Source organism: Podarcis muralis, chromosome 12 (genome assembly GCF_964188315.1).
Source record: "Podarcis muralis chromosome 12, rPodMur119.hap1.1, whole genome shotgun sequence".
Lineage (NCBI taxonomy): Eukaryota > Metazoa > Chordata > Lepidosauria > Squamata > Lacertidae > Podarcis > Podarcis muralis.
In genome coordinates, this window is record NC_135666.1 from 33,847,247 (window position 1) to 33,872,337 (window position 25,091).

At 43.7% G+C, this 25,091-nt stretch overlaps 1 long non-coding RNA gene across 2 annotated transcripts in view; it reads left to right on the forward strand.

The window, feature by feature from the left end:
* Window positions 1–25,091, forward strand: part of LOC144329320 (uncharacterized) — a 42,141-nt gene that overhangs the window by 4,585 nt on the left and 12,465 nt on the right. For both annotated transcript variants that reach the window (XR_013394813.1, XR_013394812.1), the window contains exons 2-3: window positions 4,647–4,745; window positions 12,849–12,942. This is a non-coding gene — a long non-coding RNA (uncharacterized LOC144329320). The remainder of the gene's footprint in view (window positions 1–4,646; window positions 4,746–12,848; window positions 12,943–25,091) is intronic.

A 25,091-nucleotide genomic window follows, 5' to 3' on the forward strand; every position in this document is an offset into this window, starting at 1 on the left:
AGAGAGATTAGAGGAAGAGCCACATACTTTAGGTTGGGCAGAAACTAGATTCAAAATACCTCCTGCCCACACTGTGATGGTTTTAGGGATAGGGAGTAGGTGTCAGGGTTGAGTTTTTATTTCTGTCTTCTGGTTAATGGGAATATTGATTTGTTTGTTGTTACCATGCTGCCAAAGTTTTCTATTACTGTTATGGGGGTGGGCTGGTTATTAATGTGTTATATGATCCCCCTTTTTTCTGTTGTTGTGTGTGTGTTTGTGTTCAGTCTAAGTCACTTGGGAAACTTTTGAGTTACAAGCGACTAATAAGTTTAATAAATAATAATAATAATGCAATAGCCACAGTTCATTTTCTAAGTACCAGCCTAGGACAAAACTGTTAATGGAAAGAAAGCAATAAAGAGCAGAAGCAGAATAAGTGAATTTGAAGTGATTTCCCAGTGACAGTAGCTGCAACCTAGAACTGAAAGAGGAAGTGTTGAGCAGTGCTGCAAATAGCACTGTTAGGGGAACTTCTGGGGCTGATTTTTGGCAGGAAAATGATGTCTGGGAGGAAGGGTTAAGGCTAAAAACTTTTCTGCTGGGGCAACACAGCTGCATTTTGCTCAAGAAGAGGTGTGTCTGGTCTTAAGCATTTAATTTGAATATGCTGCTAACTATTACCAACATATTTATTTTTTCCTACACCATCTCTCCAAATCTAGGGTGACTAATGTGTAGCTTGACCCTTAGCTGCAACAATGGGTAAATGCTATCCGAAAGATTAGGGCCAGGGGGCACATGCCAGTTGTGGCCGTGGCCAGAGAGAAAAGCAGGCAAAGCATCTAATGTGACTTTTAGCTTTGTACAGTAGACTGCATTCCAGACATATTTGGAAGTTTCTTAAACACTCAAATACACCTCTCTCCATCCTCAATCCAGGCAAGCAAGAGGAATGATCACAGTTGAAGGACACATTCCAGCCAGGCAAAACATTTGAGGAATATGTGGAACAGGGCCAGGGAAGGGAGTTAACTGGGGAGAGTCTCAAGGGCCAGAAAGAGGTGTATCGAGACCCACAGTGGGGACCCAGGCCTGTAGTTTCCCAATCCTGGATGGGATAGATGAGTTTCTTCTGTGCATTGTCTTGTTTCATAAAAAGAGAAAGCTGAAACTTGGTTTGTACTTTTCTGACAAGCAGACTTGACAATGGACAATGGTATCTCACCTTGAATGGATTTGGAGTAACTTATGTTAAGCACTTGGGACACGGGTGGCGCTGTGGGTAAAATCTCAGCGCCTAGGGCTTGCCGATCGCATGGTCGGCGGTTCGAATCCCCGTGGCGGGGTGAGCTCCCGTCTTTGGTCCCAGCTCCTGCCCACCTAGCAGTTCGAAAGCACCTCTAAGTGCAAGTAGATAAATAGGTACCGCTTTATAGCGGGAAGGTAAACGGCGTTTCTGTGTGCTGCGCTGGTGCTGGCTCGCCAGAGCAGCTTCGTCACGCTGGCCACGTGACCCGGAAGTGTCTCCGGACAGCACTGGCCCCCGGCCTCTTAAGTGAGATGGGCGCACAACCCTAGAGTCGGACACGATTGGCCCGTACGGGCAGGGGTACATTTACCTTTACCTATGTTAAGCACAGTGGTGCCATGGTCCAGGGTTGCAGAGGGTTGAAGACCCATTACCAGTGCCTTTTTTTTCTAAAAAAAATGTTTAGGGGTACTCTCATTTTCCTATTTATATTGAAATACTGCCCCTCAATGAGGCCAAACTTAGATTCACAAAATGTTTAGGGGTATGCGTACTCCCAGAAAAAAGCACTGCCCATTACTATTTATGCAGCAGAATTCCTCCAGTGTCCCCAAACTGCCCAATCAGCATGTAGGGGGAGCTTTTTGCCCACTGTATGCTCCAAAGGTAAACATTTAGGAATACAGAAAACACGAGTTTCAAGAGAACGGTGTGCAAATTCTGCTACACTGGAACTTAACAGAAAACATAATTTAAGCCAGGCTGAAAGAAGACATTGCAGCACTCCAAATAATTTCCCAAGTATGTGCACAGGAAATAGTAGATCAAGCTGAAAGGCAACACATGGAGATCTGCGTTGGTTACTGCAACACATCCCATAATTGTTATGACGCTATAATTATAAGATTATTGTATAAACTTAGACGCTTGTGAAGGGGTGTGATTGTGACTATCATGGTTATGCGCTGTACAATGGCAATTCCATTCCCTGCACTGAACATGCTTCTACCACATCTGCAACCCAAATCCTATGTGCAATTACTTGGCAGCAAGTCAGCTCCACTTAATCCATTAGGGCTTACTCCAAATCTGTACATAGCTTGTATCATTAGAAATCGAATGATCAGCCAAGTTTGGCTTCTAGTAGGAATCCAGCATGCTGTCAAGGCAGGCTGGGGATCACCTGCAAAACTTCAGCTCCACAGTCACTGGGAATAGATTGATTAACCAAATTGCTTGGAGTGGCAATTACAGATTGGAGGTGGAAGTGGGGAGGAAAGAGAAATAGGTATGGGGAGCAAAGTAAGGAGCAAAGAGGCTGTCAACTTCCTTCTGGGAGCCCAAACATATGTATGGTTGTAGTAAGCCGTAGTTTGGCTTACCATGACATGTGAACGAGACCAAAGTGCTATGCCTTAACTATAGCTATCCTGTTGCAGTTCAACCAACTAGAAACTACATTTTGCCCATGTTGAAGTCACTTTTGTTTCAACAAGGTTGAATAAATCTAGGACACTCCCTTGGGCAGGGGTGCCAACTTGAATAAGATATTGGGGGAATCCAGGTAAGCCCCACCCTGCATAATTGATCACATGATAGAGTGTGCACACACTATTTGAATGGCAATGCCCATCAACTTTGGGGGGGCCCAGACCCCTCAAATATTTTATCAGGGGTGAAGACCCCTCAGCCCCTAGGAGCTGGCTCCTACGTCCTTGGGTGTTAATTTGCTATCATTTAAAAACCTATTTTTAGTTCCTGTTGTAAGGTTATAAATGGCCTTCAGACATTTGTGAAAAGTGATTCATAAACTAATAATAATAATAATAATAATAATAATAATAATAATAATTCTATTATTTCCATTCCTGCAACTGTATAAAGCAGAATCACCATAGGTCCTTTTGTCCTATACAAGACAGTATTCCTACTTATGTTCCTGATATAGTTCCTTTTTTGCTTTTTCTAGGTTTCTAGTACCAGCTGTTGTTTCAGTTTCCTTCTTCACTTCTCTCTTTGCAACTTGTACAATAATCTGTCTGAATTTCCCTTCTTACACACATTGTCTCTCGTCTTTCTGTGTAAGCCCTGTGTAAGCCCTTGGTTTATTATTTCCTCTGGAGCTGAACCTACTTTCAGTCTTTAGTTTGAGAAGTGACTACAGGTTTTTTCTTTCTTTAAAAAAACCCCTATACAACTAAATAAGGAAGCTGGTGGTAGGGTAATGAATTTCTAAAATTATTTCAAGGTAGTCAACCCACACCAAATGAAGTTACCATCTGTCATACAGACAACAACAAGTAAATAACACAATTACTATGTACATTTTAGGCTGAGTATGTTCAGTCATTGTTTTCCCTACTTTGAATGTAAGTTTCCTTGGCAAAAACAAGAGACTGAATATTGCTTCATTGGTTCAATTCACATATAAACGCCAAAACTATCTGGCACGTGGGATCATTTATGTAGGCTCACATATTATCTGTTTTCTCACTCACTGTAGTTTGCCATGATATCCCAACTGGGAAAATATGGTTAGTTCTAACTTCATAATAATGGTTTGCAAACTATGAATTCAAATTAGGCTTTGGAGCAGTATTTTCAGTTAAGACATCACACAAAACTGCTGTGGTCTAGCAAACAAACAAGAAATGAGAGAGTTAATGAATAAAGACTGATGGAGTGAAGAGAGTCTTCAGGGGCACAGCCAGGCATAAAATTTGAATTAAATAATTAGGTAAAATAGAATAATCCACTATATTTATAATAAATACTATTATTATTTATAGGTCATCTTTTTGGGCATAGCCCATCCAATGTCAGCTTGCATTTCATTAAAACATCCAAGAACTAACCATTTTAAAGCAATTAGAAAATGTGAAAAGGAAACTATATGCTGACCTTTATGTTCATTACACTGGTGCCTTGGTTCTCAAACGCCTTGGTTCTCAAACACTTTGGTTCTCAAACTCCAAAAACCCAGAAGTAAGTGTTCCAGTTTTTGAACATTTTTCAGAAGCTGAACATCCGATGCGGCTGTCGGCTATTGTACATGCTCACCATGCTTCTTGACAACCACACAATTAGCATCAATGTGAAAGGGACCTATGTGTGTACAGTTCTTCCATGCATTCGTGAAGGCCAGCCAATCAGGGTTGCTGTTTGCATATCAGACCCTATCACTGCCACCATCTCCAGGGACCCAGTCACCCACCAGACTTTTGCTGTGGGTGCCTAGCCTCCACCCCCACTGCCACCTCCACGCACCCCCCCCCATGGCACCACCTCTCCAAATGTTGGGAACTTTTCCCGTAGGGGAGTTTCTCCATTGTCTTTTTTTATCTGGGTTTCCATTTCCGGAGCCATACAAACCACCTGATTCAATCTTCTCCTTCTTCCTCATCTTCCTTCACAGCCTGCCAACCCCAGCCCAAGCCCAATGGCATCTCAAGGCTCATGACAGATATTCAGTCCCGAAACATTGTTTTCAGTGCTGTATGACAAACGTGCTGCTGTAAGTATCAACCTAATCTAGACCTTAGAAGGTGCTACCAGATTAGCACCCATAAAACTATGGGTTAAAAGGACAGGCTGGGGTCTTTAGCCATGGCATAGCAGCTAATGAGGCTTCTCTCGGTAATAGCATCATCCCAAAACAGATCTGCCAGAGGACATTGATTGCCACTACAAAACAGGAGCCTCCAAGGCCACATTCTCCCCAGAAGTCTCCTGGGCCCCTTCCTGGATAGGGGCCATGTGTATGATACCAGTGGTGTTTGGTTTTCAGAGAATTTCCCCATGCATTGGCTGATACCAAGAAGAGGGACATTATATACCATGTGGCACTAACCTTTTGTGCCAAGCAGTTCCCCCAAGTCTGTTTTCTGTGCTATTTTGAGACCCATCTCAATTATTTGTGGAGAGATGGAAGAACAGATTATAAATTTTTAGAGATCAGCCCTTTGCAGCCGATCACATTTCTGAATTCATGAGCTCATCCCAATGGGCTTCTTCCCTTACAAAGGGTTATATCAACTAGCAGAGAAACTGATAGCTGTTCAGCTCTTGTAACCCATATTAAATTGTCAGTAGCATTATTTAAGAATATCTGAAGAATGGAGTAGGAATTTTGTTGGGGTTTTTTAGTGCTGTACTTAAACCTATGGGACAGAAGGGCTGCAGAAAAAAAGAAAAAGAAAGCAGGAGAATTGCTCCACGACCGAGCCTATTGCTTTGCAAGTCATTGGTTCGATCGATGGCATCTTCAGACAGAAACTGTCAGGTAGCAAGTGAGCAGCTTGTTTTGCTCCAGGTGGGCCCCCTAGTTTCTGCATGTAGAACTGTTTTGATTTTTCCGTTGTTGGTCTGGTAGCATCTGATCAAGCCTTAGAATCTGTTATCATGCCATGCTTGGTTTTCCTGTGTCATATATCTAACCATGCTCAGACCTCAGAAGGGGGGGAAACCCTCCCTCTTCCATTGTTCTCTGCAGCCTGGGGACCTGGCCTCGCCATTATATTTGCACATCATCCATAACCATTTCATGTGGCGTACACCATACATTAGTATACATAATATATGTGTTATATTATACATTATATAACACCATACTTTTAAAGCACACACCTCTCTCAAAAAAGAGCTCTGGGAACCATAGTTTGTTAAAGGTAGATTTGTTAAAGATAAACTGCAGTTCCTGGGATTCTTGGTGGGGGGTTAATTTATGGTGTGTATGCAGCCATGATTAGATTCACCCATTATTAACTGGTTTTTTTTACACCTTCAATCAGAAGTTTACCATTCAAGTTGTGCTCAAGTGATCAACAAAGTTGAAAGTGTGGATTTGGGTGTGAGTTTAGCTGACCAGATAGATGCTCAGCCTAACCTGCATCGAGGCCAGGTTGCTTCTGCCACCAGTAGAGTAAACGACACTTGTTTGCAGTAGTCTAACTTTGATATAAGGCAGCTTCTGACTTGATATCTAGACAGCTACTTGAGTAGGAAGCATTCTTTTTTTTTAAGGCAGTGGCATGGAGATTGATGACCCCTATAAAACCTAAAAAGGTCACCCAGATAAATTATTATTATTTATTGTTACTAGGGAAGTTTTTAATGTTTGATGTTTTATTGTGTTTTTAATATTCTGTTGGGAGCCGTCCAGAGTGGCTGGGGAAACCCAGCCAGATGGGTGAGGTATAAATAAATTATTATTATTATTATTACTATTATTATTACTTAAATTTATATAAAATGGGATCAGGCACCATAAACTGGGACATTCTGTCATTATTTAATAAACGTACCACTCCACCTTTCTTAACATATAGGTAAGGCAAAAAATAATTTTTGACTGATAAAACCCCATTAGTATAAAAACATAAAAAGACCATGTTGAAAAAGGCCAGCTATCACCAGGATATCCACATGAAACAGCCTTTGAAAGTGAGGAGGTGTTGGCCTCCTTAGAAAAATTCTGCAATTATCAGAGTGGTAAGGCTTCCTTAGCAGTTAAACCTGGGGGGGGGGGGGTATATGACATAAAAGATCCATAGGTTGGGCCATAGTTCTACAAAATGCTCTAGAGCAGGGGTCAGCAACCTTTTTCAGTCGTGGGCTAGTCCACCGTCCCTCAGACTTTGTGGTGGGCCGGACTATATTTTGAAAAAAAATATGAATGAATTCCTATGCCCCACAAATAACCCAGAGATGCATTTTAAATAGAAGTACACATTCTACTCATGTAAAAATACAGTGGTGCCTCGCAAGACGAAATTAATTCGTTCCGCGAGTTTTTTCGTCTAGCGAATTTTTCGTCTTGCGAAGCACGGTTTCCCATAGGAATGCATTGAAAATCAATTAATGTGTTCCTATGGTCAAAAAAAGTCCAAACAAAGCCAAATTTGGTACAACAAGAGTTTATTAAGTGCTCTTTAAAGTCACACATACTGTAAAGAGCATTTCAAAAAATTAAGGAACAATAAATTAAGTTTCTAAACATGACAGAAAAACATTTAAAAATCAACAAAGTGTACAGTACATTTTCTAAGACTCGGGGACAACTCGAAGAAGGTTCCTCTTCCACTCTTTGCTTCTTGCTGAAGAACCTGTCCATGGTCTGCTGCTTCATCCGCCTTTTCAGCACCTCCCTGAAAGGCGACATGACCCTCGTATCAAAAGTGTTCGCAAGGTCATGTGCCACGTGCTTGTCAGGGTGGTGCCGCTGTGCAAAAGCCTGCACATCCTTCCACTTCAGGCAAATGTCCCTCAGTTCTTTGGAGGACAGCCATTCCTCAGTTGCTTCCTCCTCTTCCAGCGAGGCCTGCTCCTGCGCAGCCTCTGCCTGCAGTTCGACCAGCTCCACGGTGGTCAGCTCGTGGTCGTGCTCCTCCACCAGCTCGCTGATGTCCTCCTCTGTGACCTCCAGGCCCATGGTCCTCCCCAAGGCAACAATGTCCTGCACCACTGTTGACTCTGGTGCATCAGAGTCACTTGGTGCCACACAGTCCGGCCACAGGCTGCGCCAAGCGCAATTCAAATTTCTCTGGCTAATCCCGTTCCAGGCCGTGGTGATCATCTTCAAGCAGGTGACAATGTCGGAAGTGGTCCTTCCAGAATTCCCGCAGGGTGATGGTGGTGCAATCAGTCACCTCGAAGCATCACCTGAAAAGCTCCCCCAGCCCCTCCCCAACTGTTGCAAACCCCTCCCCAACTGTTCCCCCAGTCACCCAGCACACAGAAATTTAAATCCAGAATTTTTTAAAAAAAACAGCAGAGTGGCCCAATGGTCACAGAAAATCATAAAAATGCAGAAAAAACACACGCAAGCTTCCAGATTCTTGCAAACCCCTCCCCAACTGTTCCCCCAGCCACCCAGCACACAGAAATTCAAATCCAGATTTTTTTTTAAAAAAACAGCAGAGTGGCCCAATGGTCACAGAAAATCATAAAAATGCAGAAAAAAACACACAAGCTTCCAGATTCTTGCAACCCCCCCAACTGTTCCCCCAGCCACCCACCACACAGAAATTCAAACCCAGAATTTTTTTCGTCTTGCAAAGCAAGCCCATAGGGAAATTCGTCTTGCGAAGCAGCTCGAAAAATGGAAAACCCTTTCGTCTAGCGAGTTTTTCGTCTTGCGAGGCATTCGTCTTGCGGGGCACCACTGTACGCTGATTCCCGGACCATCCGCGGGCCGGATTGAGAAAGCGATTGGGCTGCATCTGGTCCCCGGGCCTTAGGTTGCCTACCCCTGCTCCAGAGGGTGCTGTGCCGGCATGCACATCATATATTTAAAGTGCTATCTTACCACTTTAAACAAACGTGGCTTCCCCAAAGCATCCTGGGAAGTGTAGTTTGTTAAGGGTAGTGAGATTTGCTAGAAGACCCTTATTCCCCTTAAAGAGCTTCAATTCCCAGAGTTCCCCGTAAAGTGGAATTGATTGTGAAAACTCTCTGGAAAATGTAGTTCTGGAAGGGAAATAGAGGCCTCCTAAAAGCTGTCACCACCTTTAACAAACTACTGCTCCCATAATTCCTTGGGGGGAGCCATGACTGTTTCGAGTGCTATTATATGGTTAAATAGAACAGAGCATTCAAAGCTTATTCAGTTCTTGAGCTTCAATAGAACTATAAATCCCTCTGCTGGTCAGTTTATTGCATTTCATGTGATAATTGCATGCAAGCAGCAAGTTTAAAAAAGTTAAATGAAGGGAAATGCTTTCATTCAATAAGGCATGTTGCTTGCATATGCAAAAACCCATTGGGAATTGTAGGCTGAACAGGGCTGGTGGAGTTGGTGAAAAAACTGGATATTTCAGCAAGGCAACATTTTGAACAATATTCTGGATACTCAAAAACTGCATTTGGCTAGCTTTCTGCTATATTATTATTTTATTTATTGAATTTATATACCGCCCTATACCCAGGGGTCTCAGGACGGTTCGCAAAATAAAATCATGCTAATAACAGCAGCAGCATTAACAATATAAATTAGATGGAAACACAGCATGTAGATATTTTTGAAACCTGAAAAGGTATATAAATGATTTTAAATAAGTCCAGCAACATTTCAATGCAGCCAATGTAAGTGACATTTCTAGTTGCCAGAGACTTTGTGAGGTGGCACATATTGCTCAACAATTGCTGCTGAGGCAATAGCGTAAAGGAGAAACATACTTTTAATGGTACAAAATAAGGAATATTTTTCAATTTCCCAATAAATAGATGAATGTCAAAGGTGCCTGTACAGACTTGTTGAATTTCATTTTCGATTTACAGATTTGTAAACTCAAGCTCATATCATGTTAAAAACTGTGCTGGTATTCTCTTTTTTAAAAATGTAATGTAGAGAGCATCCCAGAATTCCATACACTTCACTAGAAAGTACTTATTCACATAATGCATAATGAATTCATGGAATTTGTTGCCACACACTGCTGGCTGATAGTTTAGGTGATTTCCAAAGAGATTAGACAAATTCCCAGCTATTCATTTTGATGGCCATATGCAACATCTGATTTCAGAGGCAGTGTATCTTTGACGAGCAACAGTGGGAGAGATCTTTTTCTTCATTCCCAGCTTGCAGGTTTCCCAAAAGTGTCTGGTTGACCACTGGGGAAAACAGGATGTTGGACTTGATGGACTTTTGATCTGACCCAGAAGATGAAGAACTTATAGCTAGGGAATGGTGAATAAGTTAGTTTCACTTTCTGTCCATTTTTCCAATCTTGAATTCAGTTCTCTACATTTCAATATTACCTTGAGAATTTTTTTAAAAGGTCCTCTTAAGAATTCATCAGCATTTTAATGCAAAAGTTTTAGTAAGATTTATCTTGGAGTGTACCACTTCAGGTACTAAATGTGTGTGTACATTTTAATGTCCCCTTTGAAGGCAAAATTCCATATAGAAATGTAGCACATTTAGGCTGAGTCCTTTTCAAGACATGCTAGTTTTGTAAGTCATAGAATCATAGAATTTTAGCATTGGAAGGGACTCCAAGGGTCATCTAGTCCAACTCCCTGCAATGCAGGAATCTCAACAAAGCATCCATGAAAGATGTCCACCCTGCTTTTAAAGCTCCAAGGAAGGAGACACCACAACCTCTCAGTGGAGTCTGTTCCACTGTCAAATAGCCTTTATGGGCAGAAAGCTCTTCCTGATGTTTAGTCGGAATCTCCTTTCTTGTAATTCAAATCTATTGGTTCGGGACCTGCCCTCCAGGGCAGGAGAAAACAAGGTTGCTCCATCTTCCATGTGACAGCCCTTTAGATATTTGAAGATGGCAATTGTATTTCCTCTCAATCTCCTCTCTTCCAGGCTAAAAATACCCAGCTCTCTCAACCATTCCTCATAAGTCTTTGCTCCCAGAACCTTTCTCATCTTGTTCGCCCTTCTCTGCATATGTTGCAGCTTGTCAATATCCTTCTTAAATTGCGGTGCCCTGAGAAGTCAAATATGTGATCTGCCCCTTATATCCTAAAGCGGTACGGCCGACACAACAAATTATGCACCTAGTCCTGATGAACAGCTCCTGTGTTGCATAAATATTGAAAGCTACCATTGTTATTGCGTCTGTTGCAGTGATGTGGAATATATAAATCTCACCATACAGCAAAGATGCCATCCATTAGGGTGTCATGCCCTCAGTCTTGTTTGTAATTGGCATCTGCGTCGTACCCCTCTCGAGTCGTGCTTCAGAACAATGCTGTCTAACCACAAGTACTATCTCTGAGCAATAAGTAAAATATAGCCATAATATCAAGCTGGTTCTCAAACTCTAGGTGGCAGCTTATTCCATCATTTTTTCTCAGATGAAAGCATCAGTATGAAAGCAGTAGTATACTATAGTTTATGCTTCTGACTGTTTATGAAAAAGTAAAATTATGGGAAACGGCACGGCAGTCTGAGATACAAGCATCAGTTTAATTTGTATACATTGTGGGTGGCAAACACTACAAGTGCTACTTCAGGGTGGGTTAGAACAAGGCTTTTGGCACAATATATTTACTGTGAACCTAAGATTTTAGATCAGGTGTGAACAAGGTCGATGAGGATCTGCTGGTAGTTCTTTGAGCAATTCCCCACCCACTAGACCAGGCTTCCTCAAACTCAGCCCTCCAGATGTTTTGGGCCTACAACTCCCATGATTCCTAGCTAGCATAACCAGTGGTCAGGGATGATGGGAACTGTAGTCTCAAAACATCTGGAGGGCCGAGTTTGAGGAAGCCTGCACTAAACCTCCAAATCAGGTTGCTAAAATGGAGAAAGCTGGGGAGAAAATGAGTGTATTTGCAATGTAGAAACACAGTGAACTGTGCTCAGGGAGGGGCCATATCTCAGTGGAAAAGCATCTGCCTTGCAGGTGGAAGGTTGCAGGTTCAATCCTTGGCATCTCTAGGTAGTGCTGGCATTGTCTGAAACCCTGGTGAGTCATGGCAGATAATATAGTGCAAGATGGACCAATGGACTGACTCAGTACAAGGTAGCTTTCTATATTTCATATACTGAAAACAAATCCTGATCGGACCTTGCACTCAGGCACACCCTGTTCAAGAAAACTAACACAATATTTCCCACATCTGAACATGCCCTATAGAGCCCATCACAATTCCTGTTTCAGCTTCCCTGCTATTTCATGAAATATATGGCGCTGTAGTCTAAACCACTGAGCCTCTTGGGCTTGCCGATCGGAAGGTCGGCAGTTCGAATCCCCATGATGGAGTGAGCTCCTGTTGCTCTGTCCCAGCTCCTGCCAACCTATCAGTTCAAAAGCACACCAGTGCATTAGATAATTAGGTACTGCTGTGGTGGGAAGGTAAATGGTGTTTCCGTGCATTCTGGTTTCCGTCACAGTATTCCATTGTGCCAGAAACGGTTTAGTCAAGCTGGCCACATGACCTAGAAAACTGTAGACAAACGCCGGCTCCCTCAGCCTGAAAGCGAGATGAGCGCCGCAACCCCATAGTCACCTTTGACTGGACTTAACCGTCCAAGGGTCCTTTACCTTTTTACCTTTACCTTAGTAGCTGTAGTGTTGAAAATACCTCACAGAGTACTTTGCAAAATACCAAACTTTTCTTCTTTTCTGTTGCTTCATGAGCGGAATGAGGCTCATAGCATTAGTTGCTACTGCTTATTCCCTATGTGAGGTCATAATCCTTGCTTTTCAAATATCTTAATCTTTTTTCCATTGCTACCAGCTGGAATGTCAAAAACAAAGGATTACATCTCCACTAATGGAAGGCTTGCTCCCTTTCTCACAGTATTCAACGGGAGCTGTGAATATTTGGTGCCACTGATATTACAGTGAAAGTTGCCCAGGAATATCTAATGGGATTCAGTGGCTAGGATCAGAATAGTCTAGCCTAACACATTGTGGATTGGGCTGGCTCCTGACAACCACATTTGCCTGGGACTTGATAAGCTCAATAGGTTATATCCAGCATGAGTCTTACTCAGAGTAGATGCACTGGGATTAATGCATAGGACAAATTTTGTTCGAGTAATTCAAAGTGTACTCTTGGTGTACTCTGAGTTGGTTACAACCTAGTACGTGTGATTGTGTGAGTAAATATTTTCACTGACTTCTAACTTGAAGGTTCTCACTTTGACTTTTAGGCTTACAAGTCTTAGGAGCAAGTGAAAGACTATCTACTCCCATATGAGCCTGTATCAGATGCCCTGTTCTAGGTACCACCTTCTGGGTCGCAAGGTAGGTTATGACCAGCAGTACAGCCTTTGCAGTGGTGGTGCCCTGGTTCTGGAATGTTATCCTCAGGAATATTCAGCTGGCATCAGTGCTGTTACCTTTCAAGCACTTAGTGAATACATTCTTATGTCCTAAGCTTTTAATGATTAATTTTATTCATGTCGTTTTCCTTTTTGTTGTTTTTATCAATGTTTTTGTGGGGTTTTTGTGCTGCTTTCATCTTCTGCTTTGTTGCAATCTTTGATTTTTATATGTTCTGGACTGCCTCATTTTGCTAATCATCTTCATCTGAAAGTCCGTCTAAAAAACTCTTAAATAAATAAAATAATTATATGAAGAAAACATTATGAAATAATACCAGCAATATTCAGTTTGCTTTCATCTGAAAGAAGCCAAATCTGGGTAGCAGAACCTAGAACATTTCATTGATCTAGAGAAGAAAAGGGAGCATGCAACATTCTTATCACTCAAGTACTGTTATTATCAGTAGTCCCTTGACTAAGTTGTTCTGATTCAAAATAAGCCATTATGGCTTAATAAGCTTAAAATTTTGAGAACAAACGTAGAAAGGGTGTATAAACAGGATAAAGATCTCAAGGAAAAAGTGAGGCAAAGCTTGTAAGCATAACAGGAAGTGGATGTGACACACTGGAACTTAACACTAAGGCTGTTGCCTATAAAAAGCTACATTTATTTCATAATTCTCATGTCACTCAGCAAGTGTTTCCTCTTTACTCCAGAGTATTATGAAACTTTCTATGGATTTGGATGTGGCATTCATACAGCTCTTTCCCGAAACCACATGCAGCACACAATGTATTCTTTGAGACAAAAGATTGCTAATTCAGACTCAAATAAATGCCTGCTATCAAATCAGTAAGTTGGTCCAAGAACCCACTGAGACCACAATCATAGCACCTTGTTCCTTGTGCACAGTTCTGGTTGTTGTTTTTTACCATGGTTTAAGCTTTAATTAATTCAGCTTAATTGCAAGAGCTGATAATGAGCAACAACTCTGAGACTTGACACTTTTTGAGAAACTCCAAGAGCAAGAACTGATTGGAAAGAAGCATGCATGCTTACTACTGCCCTGGCTCTCAATGGATGAAAAATTTGAACTTGGATTGTGGTTTCTGACACAATCTTTAATGCTCAAATCAGAGCAGTACATAGGCAAGGCAAAGGTTAGAGGCCCGGCCTAGCCCAGCTTTAGTGAGGCAAGGGAGAAGCATATTTGGACTGGGCAAGCAAACAGGCACTTCTTCCAGTGTGCTGGGCCTGAGCCATCGGCTCAGAGTGGCATCTCCATGTCAACACAGGCTCAGAGCCAGACGCATACCTCAGCATCTCCTATGCAGGTGGAGACTCGCTGTTAGGGAAAGGTGGTTGGGAGAGTTCCTGTGGAGCCAACTGATCATGGCTGATGCCTAACCCACCTTCTTCTCCCAACAGCCTTCTGAGTCCCTCTCTGGGGTCTGATTCTGTGCCCCCATCTTCCTTCCCATACAACTCTGAAACCTCCTGAGGACCAGGCGAGGTCTGGCTCAACCTACTAAGTGTCTCCCCGGGTTCATTCAAGTCCAACTCCTCGAGCATCATCCTGATCTGACCAGCCTCTCCAGGACATTCTCATGAGGCTCATGGCAACTACCCACTCTAGATTTTATATTAGCATAATTTTAGTTAGGTCAGTAACCCTGAAAAAATTGACCATGGTATCTTGTTGTCTTAAAGTTCAGGCAAGAAACTGGAGACTAAAAATTCAATATTTTCTTTTGCAAGTGTTTTCTTACTACAAGGCTTTTCACTGTGTTTAAACTTGCTCAATGTCAAAACACAGTTTGTTCCACTTGTTCTCTTTGCTATAGAAACAAAGCAAACTAAGAACTATTGTCTGTCCTTTAAATGGAATTATTTTACAGCCTTTGGGATCTTTCACATGCTTTCTCTGTATAATCTATTACAGTGTGATAGTTACGCTTTTTAATTCGTGTATCATTTCCCCTTGTTTCCTTGAGTCTTTAAAGTCCACTCCATGCACAGATGTTGCAATGCATTTTTAATTGGTAGGGATATGTGTCTTCGAATTCAAGGAGGACCAGCTTTTTAAATATTGAAGGCCACCCATGCTATGTACACACAGTAATTACTGGAAGCCATTGAGGTGATATTGCTGTAGGTATACTAACTTAAACTGGTTTTGCAAGGACTTACAGCAATCTAAGCTGTATCCCACAGGAGCATTATCAACACTGCAGCAATGGACACACAATTGTCAAACAAATCCACAACCGATTGGATATTGCCCATAAAAAGCAACACCTACACAAAGTGTTCCATGTACACTTTTAGGAACGTATTGCTTCTGGGTGAAAATGACTTGAGTGGAATCTGATAGTAAATTATAGTATTGTTTATCCATGGAGCAGTGTTAGATAAAATGCAGTAGGCAGTTATAGCAATAATATGTTATTATTTATATCCTGGTCTTCTGGAGTTGCACTTGGAAGGGCTTATAAGAAAATCTACATAGGCATACATAAAATCCAATTAAAAGCAGTATTTTAAAAGCAGTTAGACAAATACGTTATGGCTGCAACATGCTTACCTGGGAGTACAGTGGTACCTTGGAAGTTAAACAGTATCCGTTCCGGAAGTCTGTTCAATTTCCAAAACATTTGGAAACCAAGGCATGGCTGCAGGAAGCTTCTGCAGGAAGCTTCTGCAGCCAATCAGAAGCCATGTCGGACGTTCGGGTTCCAAAGAATATTCGCAAACTGGAACACTCACTTCTGGGTTTGCAGTGTTCAGGAGCCAAAGCATTTGACTTGCAAGGTGTTCGGGATCCAAGGTAAAACTGTAAGTTGTTTAACATAGCTGCAACTGAGGCAACAGCCAATTTCATATGTCAAGTATTGAAAGTCTATCAAAACATTTCCAACTTCCATGAAAAAGTGCTTAGAGAGTGGAACAGATGCAACTTAGCTGGAAGGACATGGTGCCACCAGTGAAAAGGCCTCTTGCTCATGCACTGAGAGAAAGGCTTCATACGTAGGTCCATTTTGAAGTCCACCCAGCTCTGCATTGGGACCAAGTGTTCCTTAAGATAGTCCCAAGCCACTAAGGGCTGCCATGTTAAGCCTAATACTTAACACAGTTGTTGTTTAAGGCACATGCAATGGACCTGTAATAAACCATACTACATGTAATTATAGTAAGTGTACATATCTGCCTTGCTCCAGCAATCCTTTTTCCAGCCTGCAAGGCATCTTCCATTCAGTAGACGAAACAAATTTGTGCAGAGAGAATTATTCCCAGTTACTCTTAGCCAAAAAAAGGCTTGAAGAGTTAAATACTGTCTCATCTTCTCTCATATCCACCTGGCCAGTCTTTAGTCACGGAGGTGAAACCTAATCAGGACAGAGATCACGTAGCTTGTGGAAACTCAGCTTTCAATTACTAGGCAATGTTACTTGGTTTCTTTTCAGAGCTGAGCCAAAGGGAAGGTGAGATTCATCAGGTGTGAAAAGCCAGTCTCCTTCTGGTGAATGGGCTGGGGAGAGAAGTCCTGTATAAGGGGATAGAGTGGGCAACCTTTTAGCCTGCAAAGACTATATCCATTGGTGAGAGGTGCTTGGGGACTGCATGTCAGTGGTGTACATCTGCTCACAAACATTCAGCTAAATACACGGCTTGATGGGGAGGAGAAGGGCAGACCAATCTCAACCCCAGAGAGAGGGCAGAAGCCAGACCAGTCCTTGACTCAAATGTGAGGAAGGGCAGACCTCTCTATTTGGAATGCAGGCATTGTGCTTGCTATAGCTGAGAGCTTTCAAGAGGAAGCATCGCAGTCCTTATCCATGCCCCTCTTGAACAGGACACCTCAGGAACAGCCCATTCCATTTTACTGTCTGGGGTGACGTCTGGAGTCTACCAGAGCCTCACTTACTGGGGTTGCACAGCGTGAGTGACTTCCAGTGAGATCTCACGAGATCTCATGCAAGCTCTGCAAGATCTCATGAGAGTTCTCGTTCTCCTGCGGGATTTATTCACCCGAGGCGGCTGCTTCAGTCTGCCTCATAGCAGCTCAGTCCTGAGAAACCCATTTATGGCAGAATATGACAGCTAACAATCCTGCTCTATTTATTTCTTTAATATGTGTGTGTTTCATATGGAAAAGGAAATGCATTTTCAGACCATTTTTATAAACAAAGCAAAAAATGAAAAGGCAGAAATGTAACAGCAGTAGCACGGTAAGAAAAATACGGAGTCATTCTAGATCTTAATTTTTTTTAAAAAAAATACCTTTGATTTAGGCAAAGAGGTAAACATGCTAAAGCAGTGTCTCAGATCACTGATTTGTCTGTCTGACAAATGGGTTGGCTGACCTGGCCTGTTCTAGATGGGTTTGTAGAGATGCAGAGCCTACAGTCCTTCAAATGTTACTAGACTCCCATACCTTGATTATTAATGTATATTGCATTCTCTTTCATGTGGAGATTTGCCTGGCTCCTTCCCTGCTGACAGAAATTGAAAACGTTTTCCTTGAAAAAGGCTTTTAAGATCCAGCTCTGCTGCTGTTTTTAATTATTTCAATTGCTGCTTTTTATGGCTGCGCTATTGCATCCATAATGCAAGGGTAGAGAACCGGTGGCTCTCTAGATGTTGCTGGACTCCAGCTTCCAGCATTCTTGGCCATTAGCCTTGATGGCTGGGGTTCATGGACATTTGTTGTTGTTGTTGTTTAGTCGTTTAGTCATGTCCGGCTCTTAGTGACCCCATGGAGCAGAGCACGCCAAGTACTCCTGTTTTCCACTGCCTCCCGCAGTTTGGTCAAACTTATGTTTGTAGCTTCAAGAACACTGTCCAACCATCTCGTCCTCTGTCGTCCCCTTCTCTTGTGCCCTCAATCTTTCCCAACATCAGGGTCTTTTCCAGGGAGTCTTCTCTTCTCATGAGGTGGCCAAAGTATCATGGACATTAAAGGTAAAGGGACCCCTGACCATCAGGTCCAGTTGTGACTGACTCTGGGGTTGCGGCACTCAACTTGCTTTATTGGTCGAGGGAGCTGGCGTACAGCTTCCGGGTCATGTGGCCAGCATGACTAAGCCGCTTCTGACGAACCAGAGCAGTGCACGGAAACGCCGTTTACCTTCCCGCCGGAGTGGTACCTATTTATCTACTTGCAATTTGACGTGCTTTCAAACTGCTAGGTTGGCAGGAGCAGGGACCGAGCAACAGGAGCTCACCCCATTGCGGGGATTCGAACTGCCAGCCTTCTGATTGGCAAGTCCTAGGCTCAGTGGTTTAACCCACAGCGCCACCCACGTCCCATCATGGACATTAGCATCCAACAAAATCAGGAGGGCCCAAGTTAACCACCCCAGTCTTAAAGGAACAGATTCATAGTTTTAGGACACTCCTAGAACTAGGGGAGGTACAAGCGGCTTCTGTCATAGAATGCCTATCCCCAGCTAAAGCTGGTGTGCCAGCTGCAATCGCTCTAGACAGAGACAGTCTAGCAATTCTTTTCCATAATCTTGCAGCCTTCAGATGACAGTGCTCTAATTCTTTGAAGACTGTTCAGAGACTGCAAGAAAATCAAGATCATGATCAGATGCTTCTCCTTCAGGTGTTTCTGCCTTCTGAGGAGAGATGAGTAGTGCCCACTCTGGTTTTATTATTTTTATTTATTAAAACATTTATATACCACCCTTTATCCAGTTTGGATCTCAAGGTGCGCAACATAAGTTAATGCATTTTTAGAATTAGGCAATCAACAGTTTTTAAAAGGCACAACAACAACACAGGCCTTTTATCTATGTTGCTTCTATCTGCCTTTAAAAAGTCAGTCTTCTATTCCGACCATAGATTTTGATGGGGTGTTGTTGTTCTTGGGTTGTTTGTTTGGAATAGGCCCTGAAAATTATTGCCTATTTGTATTAAATGCACATAAATCACTCTTGCCTGTTTTATTGTATTTTAAACATGTTGTAAACCAGCTTGGGAATTCCAGTTAGTAGGAGTGCAAATAATCCAAATGCATAAAATAATGCAAACCCCTTCACTCTTTCTCTTCTTTTTGGGCATACTTAAAGCTAAAGGTACCGCTGCCCGTACGGACCAGTCTTGACAGACTCTGGGGTTGTGCGCCCATCTCACTCAAGAGGCCGGGGGCCAGCGCTGTCCGCAAACACTTCCGGGTCACGTGGCCAGCGTGACAAGCTGCATCTGGCGAGCCAGCGCAGCACACGGAACGCCGTTTACCTTCCCACTGGTAAGCGGTCCCTATTTATCTACTTGCACCCGGGGGTGCTTTCGAACTGCTAGGTTGGCAGGCGCTGGGACCGAGCAGCGGGAGCGCACCCCGCCGCGGGGATTCGAACCGCCGACCTTTCGATCAGCAAGCTCTAGGCGCTGAGGCTTTTACCCACAGCGCCACCCGCGTCCCTCTTGGGCATACTTAGAGGAGAGCAAATGTGCTCTGGTTCCCTGTGTCACCGCCAGTCTAGAAAGCAGTGACCTTATTCTGACTGGTTATGCTTGCCTGCAGTGACACCAACAGACTCACTACATAGAATCATAGATTACAGAGTTGGAAGGTACCCTGAGGATCATCTAGTTCAACCCCCTGCAATGCAGGAATATTCACCTGTCTCATACGGGGATCGGACCTGCAACCTTGGAACTATCGGCAAGGTTGGACTAGCATGAGGAGAGAGAGAACACTGTGCATTTGTGTGTGCGGAATTGTATCAAAGCAGCAACCTGTGTAATACTGACCGTGGACAGCTGGGTACAGTATTTTTTAAAAGGGTAGAAGCAAGGGCTGCTCTAAAATGTCAGTACAGCCAATATCAGGGATAAAGAACCTCTGGCCTTTTCAGTTGTTGATGGATATCTTCCATCATCCCTGACCATAGGCTGTTGTGGCTGGGCCTTGCATATTATCAGTTCTCAACCAAGTCCATCAAAAACAGAAGCCTCGTGGGACATCTTTGTCTTCATACTTCCTTGTCTTTCTCGATAGTGCAAAAAAATAACAGTAGGGTACTACTAATGAATGTTGCCGATAACAGATCACGGTAATGAGGGATTATGAAACAAGTTTGCAGGAAGATGTGGCGCAAGCCCTTTCTGCATTCTCCTACAGCTTGAGGAACTCTGCAGGTTATCGTCTTGTGCACTAGTTCATTATGTTGTACCATTTGTTTTTAACCTTGGCTTGTCCCTAAGACATCTGCTCTGCTGTGATTAATAATGCTGATAGAAATAAATTGTTGAAGGGCAGTGCTGCATTGCATGACTAATTACCCTCCTAAATTATGTGTTCATAAATGGGCTTTTTTTAATATTAAAAAACACATGCAGCGTGATCCACACATACAGAGAGAGATAAATGAAACCTTGCTAAACTGCCCAAATTCAGAGCAGCAGCAGCACACTTGCCGAGGTGACTTTACAATGGGAGTCCTTCACTTTTCCCCACATACATTTTTTTTAACCTCACACTGCCTTAACTGCCCTTCATTCGGCCTGGGTATTATTCCCTATCTTCCAAGGTGAAAAAGAGTACCTTCATAATCAGAATGAGAAAGAATAGGTGGGACGCAATTTTGTATTGTTTCACGTTCCTGCCAGGAAGTGTTTTGTTGAGCAAAGCTAGGCTACCAATTTTAATGGACAGAAATTGGGGGACCCAGAGGAGTGTGTGTAAATAAATAATTGCTAAATTCTTCCATAAAGCATAAGACCTTTGAGTTCCAGGGTTAGATGAACACGTTCCTATGCTCCTAGCCTTGAATCTCAGCACATCAGCGCTACCTTCCATTTGTCCTGTAGCAGAAGCCTTCAATGTTTCCAGACCCAGGACACCACTTTTATTCATGCATTTGGTGCCCCCACAGGAGGCGGTGATGGTCACCAACCTACAGCAGATGACTTTAGAAGAGGGTTAGGCAAATTCATGGAGGACAGGACTACTGATGGCTACTGGCCATGAGGGCTATGCTCTGCATCCACAGCTGGAAGCATCAATGCTTCTGAAAACTAGTTACTGGAAACCACAGGAGGGGAAAGTGCTCTTGCGTTCGAATCCTGCTTGCATTTGGTTGGCCACTGTGATAACAGGCTGCTGGTTTGATGGGCCACTGGCCTGAGCCAGGCTCTTCTTTTGTTGAAGTTGTGCCACAGAAGTTACCAACAAGTGGCGCTGTGGTCTAAACTACTGAGCCTCTTGGGCTTGCTGATCAGAAGGTTGGCGGTTCGAATCCTTGAGATGGGGTGAGCTTCCATTGCTCTGTCCTAGCACCTGCCAACCTAGCAGTAGATAAATAGGTACCGTTGTGGCGGGAAGGTAAATGAATGTTCTGTGCGCTCTGGTTTCCGTCACAGTGTTCCGTTGCACCAGAAGCGGTTTAGTCATGTTGGCCACATGACCTGGAAAGCTGTATGTGGACAAACGCTGGCTCCCTCTGCCTGAAAGTGAGATGATTCTGCAACCCCATAGTCACCTTTGACTGGACTTAATCCTCCAGGGGTCCTTTACCAACAAAACACTCCCAGTAAAATTTGTCATCTGACTAGCGGGCCACTAAAAATTGTTTTGCAGGCCTCATCTAGCTCATGGGGCATAGTTTAGCCTTCTCCTTTTTAGAGGTATAAACTTCACAAAATGTGAAAACCTGGAATTTAAAACTTAGAATGAACAGTGTAATCACCAGATATATTGGTAGTTCTTTCTTCATTTTAAAGAGTTTTAGGTATAGCATCACAAGTTGACAACAGATTGGGTAGTACACTTATTCAAAGACAGAGGGCAACTTGGCCATTGTAAAATGTCTTTCATTTTCCGAGAAATAGTTCAAAGATTCAGTGCCACTTCAAAGTACCACTCTGGCAATGAACTGCCAAATTGGAAACAACTTATTGCATGGAATCTTGAGGTTACCAAGGCATAAAGAGAAATACTCGAGGATCTGTGTCAGACAGAAGATAAACATTTCTGAAACACAACTCAACTATAGTGAGCTAAGAAAAGGCAAGGAATTTAGAAGGTGATTCAGAATACCAAAGGAAAACCAGTGTATGTTGGCAATGCTTCTGTCATAACCGACTTTAGAAAAGGCTGCAACCCAGTTGTGGATCCTGGACTGTCCGCTGAAGTCCAGTGCCCCATCGCACTAAGTGGAAACACATCACACACAAAAAAGAGGACAGAGGAGGTTTGCATAAAATTGGCATATGCTAATTCCTAGGCTATGGATGAAAATTGTGAAATCATTGTTCTACTTTACAAAGAAATGCAACACATCTCACCATAGTGGGGGGAACTTAGACCAGGTGACCCATATGCTTGCTGAGTCTTCTGCACAGAGGCTAACTATCAGTGAATCAACTTCAAGATCACTGATCTCCTTTGTCTTTAAACTGTACTTGGACCAGTAGGCTTTTCAGCAGAGGACTGCCCTCCATAAAGTAGGCCACCTGGCTGCTGAGGCTTGGGGTTAGGTGAGTGTTAAGCCCAAGATCTGAGTGTATGGGATATATATTTTGAGTGGTGTTGGGAATGGAGTCAGAGACCCCTCGTAAACAGAAGGCTGAATATGAACAAAGAAGAAACAACACTCCAAACTAAGCAGTATAGCTCAGTGGGTGTCAGTCTGTTTGGGTGAATGGGGCCTTGCCCCACCAACTCCAGTCTGCCAGCAGCCTGCCCCACCTGCCTGCCTTCTGACTTACGGCAGCCTGTCAGCTTCCTCCTCCTTAGCCTCAGGCGATGTAGTCGGTGGCAGCTTGAAATGCAGAGGCCGTTTTCCCTGCTGTTCTGTTTTGGTATACAACATTGTTTTTGTATCAGCAAATCCTGTTACTATTTTCATTTTTGATTATATATATATATATATATATATATATATATATATATATATATATAATTAAGTTTCTTCAAAATATCTTACGGGAAGCAGTTCATAAATGGAAATAAATAAATAGAATCCCATTTGGCCCCACCCAACTTTTGCCTCAGAATCCACCCACCCCCTGGAATATGGCCGCTGGAATCCAGTTGCCCATAAAAGAATGCAAGCCTTTGGGTGGAAAAATGTTTCCCTCAGCCTGATTCCACTCTGTCAACTGTTTTTATTTTCTTGGGAACAGACTGCCCTGCGGTCAGCATTTCAAAAACAGGACAGGCTATTTGTGCAACAATCTGTTTTCTAGAGATCACAGTAAGCATCACCGCCATGTGGCCTGGCAGATTGTGCGCTCCATGGGGCATGTTGGGTTCTTCACATTCATTCATGTGCATTTCCTTGTTTGTGCATTAGAGATGGAACGCAATTGCCTTGCTCAGGCTGTGTACACCCTGTAGCTTCAAAGCACATTCGAAACATATTCTTTTCCTCAAAGAATTCTGGGCACTGAACGTTACCCTTCACAAAGTTACAGTTCCTAGGTAAAGGTAAAGGTACCCCTGCCCGTACGGGCCAGTCTTGACAGACTCTAGGGTTGTGCGCCCATCTCACTCTATAGGCCGGGGGCTAGCGCTGTCCGCAGACACTTCCGGGTCATGTGGCCAGCGTGACAAAGCTGCTCTGGCGAGCCAGAGTCGCACACGGAAACGCCGTTTACCTTCCCGCTAGTAAGCGGTCCCTATTTATCTACTTGCACCCGGGGGTGCTTTCGAACTGCTAGGTTGGCAGGCGCTGGGACTGAGCAACGGGAGTGCACCCCGCCGCGGGGATTCGAACCACCGACCTTTCGATCGGCAAGCCCTAGGCACTGAGGCTTTTACCCACAGCGCCACCCGCGTCCCTTACAGTTCCTAGCAACCCTTAAGAAACCACAGCCCCAGAATTCTTTGGGGGCGGGGGAATGTGCTTTAAAGTTATAGTGTACACAGCCTCAAAGACTTGAATTCTAGAGATGCCGGAGAGGGAACTGAACTTTGAGGAATGGCCATTCTAGCCAATGATCGCTAATAGCATTGGGATAAGCATCCTCAAAATGGAAAATTTGAGTTGTTGACGGGCCCCTGCAAAGTAGGGAGGGCCAAGTGGTGGAAATGTTCAATTTGGCATCCTTGCTGATTCCAAGAAGCAGAATATGTGAACTGCAGACCTGCATTGTTTAAAAGGAGGTGAGTGTCCAAGTGGACAATCCACCCTGCTTTGTCTTCTAGCCCCAAATATTCTTGCTTAAGCAAATTGAAAGAGAAGAACAGGAGCTCGTAACCGCAAGCACTGGCGGAGGAAGAGGAGTGCAGGGGGAGTACACCGCCCCCGGCAGCGCAATCCTGGTGGGATGCCATCACGGCTGCCCCCCTGCCCGCGCTGGGTGCCACACCCCCACAGGCGCCACGCCACACCCCCAGGATGCATGCCCCTGGGACGTGCGCCAGCCCCGCCCCCACCTGCTCTCCACCCCCTGGTGCTGGAGCATGAAGCTCCACCACTGACCCCAGGCCAGGCTTTCAAAATTCAACTTGGATTTCTCTTCCCAGCGAACTGCTGTACATATTCAATCAACAGCCTTCAACCTTTTCAGTCTTTGGGCCCACCTTTAATCCCAGCCTGCCGCATGGTACCCATTTCTAACTGTGTAAAAAATCTTCCCCTGTCTGCATCTCCCGTTTGCTGCCCTCTCTCCTTAGCAATATGCAGTTGTTTTTAATTCTTATGCATGTGAGGGGTGTGGCGGCACTTATGCCCCTCTATCCCCCAGTCTTCCCACGTTGAACAGGAAGGTCTGGTTGCTGCCTATCTCCAGGAAGGAGCTGCAAAAGCGTTTTCAGCCATAAACTGATTGGCCAGGACAATGCTGGCATCTGCTGTTCCTATTGCAGTTGCTGCTGGTTTTCTCCTAACTGGAGAATCCGCCTCTCTTAGCCCTCCTGGTCCTTGCGGCTGTGCTGATGGGAGTGCAACGGGCCGGCCCCACCTTGGTAGGCTGGTGTGCCTCTGTGGGATAAGGGGTTGGGTGGGGTTGGACAATGCATTGTAGATGGAAAGAAGACGAGGAAGAAAAAGGGAATCCCTATAGGCATTTGTTATTAGTAGTGCTGTATTTCATTGTGGGCTGGGGAAATTTTAGCTGAGCACTGTAGCTGTTGACAATTGCTGCTTTGCTACTTTTTGTGCTCTCGTAGTAGG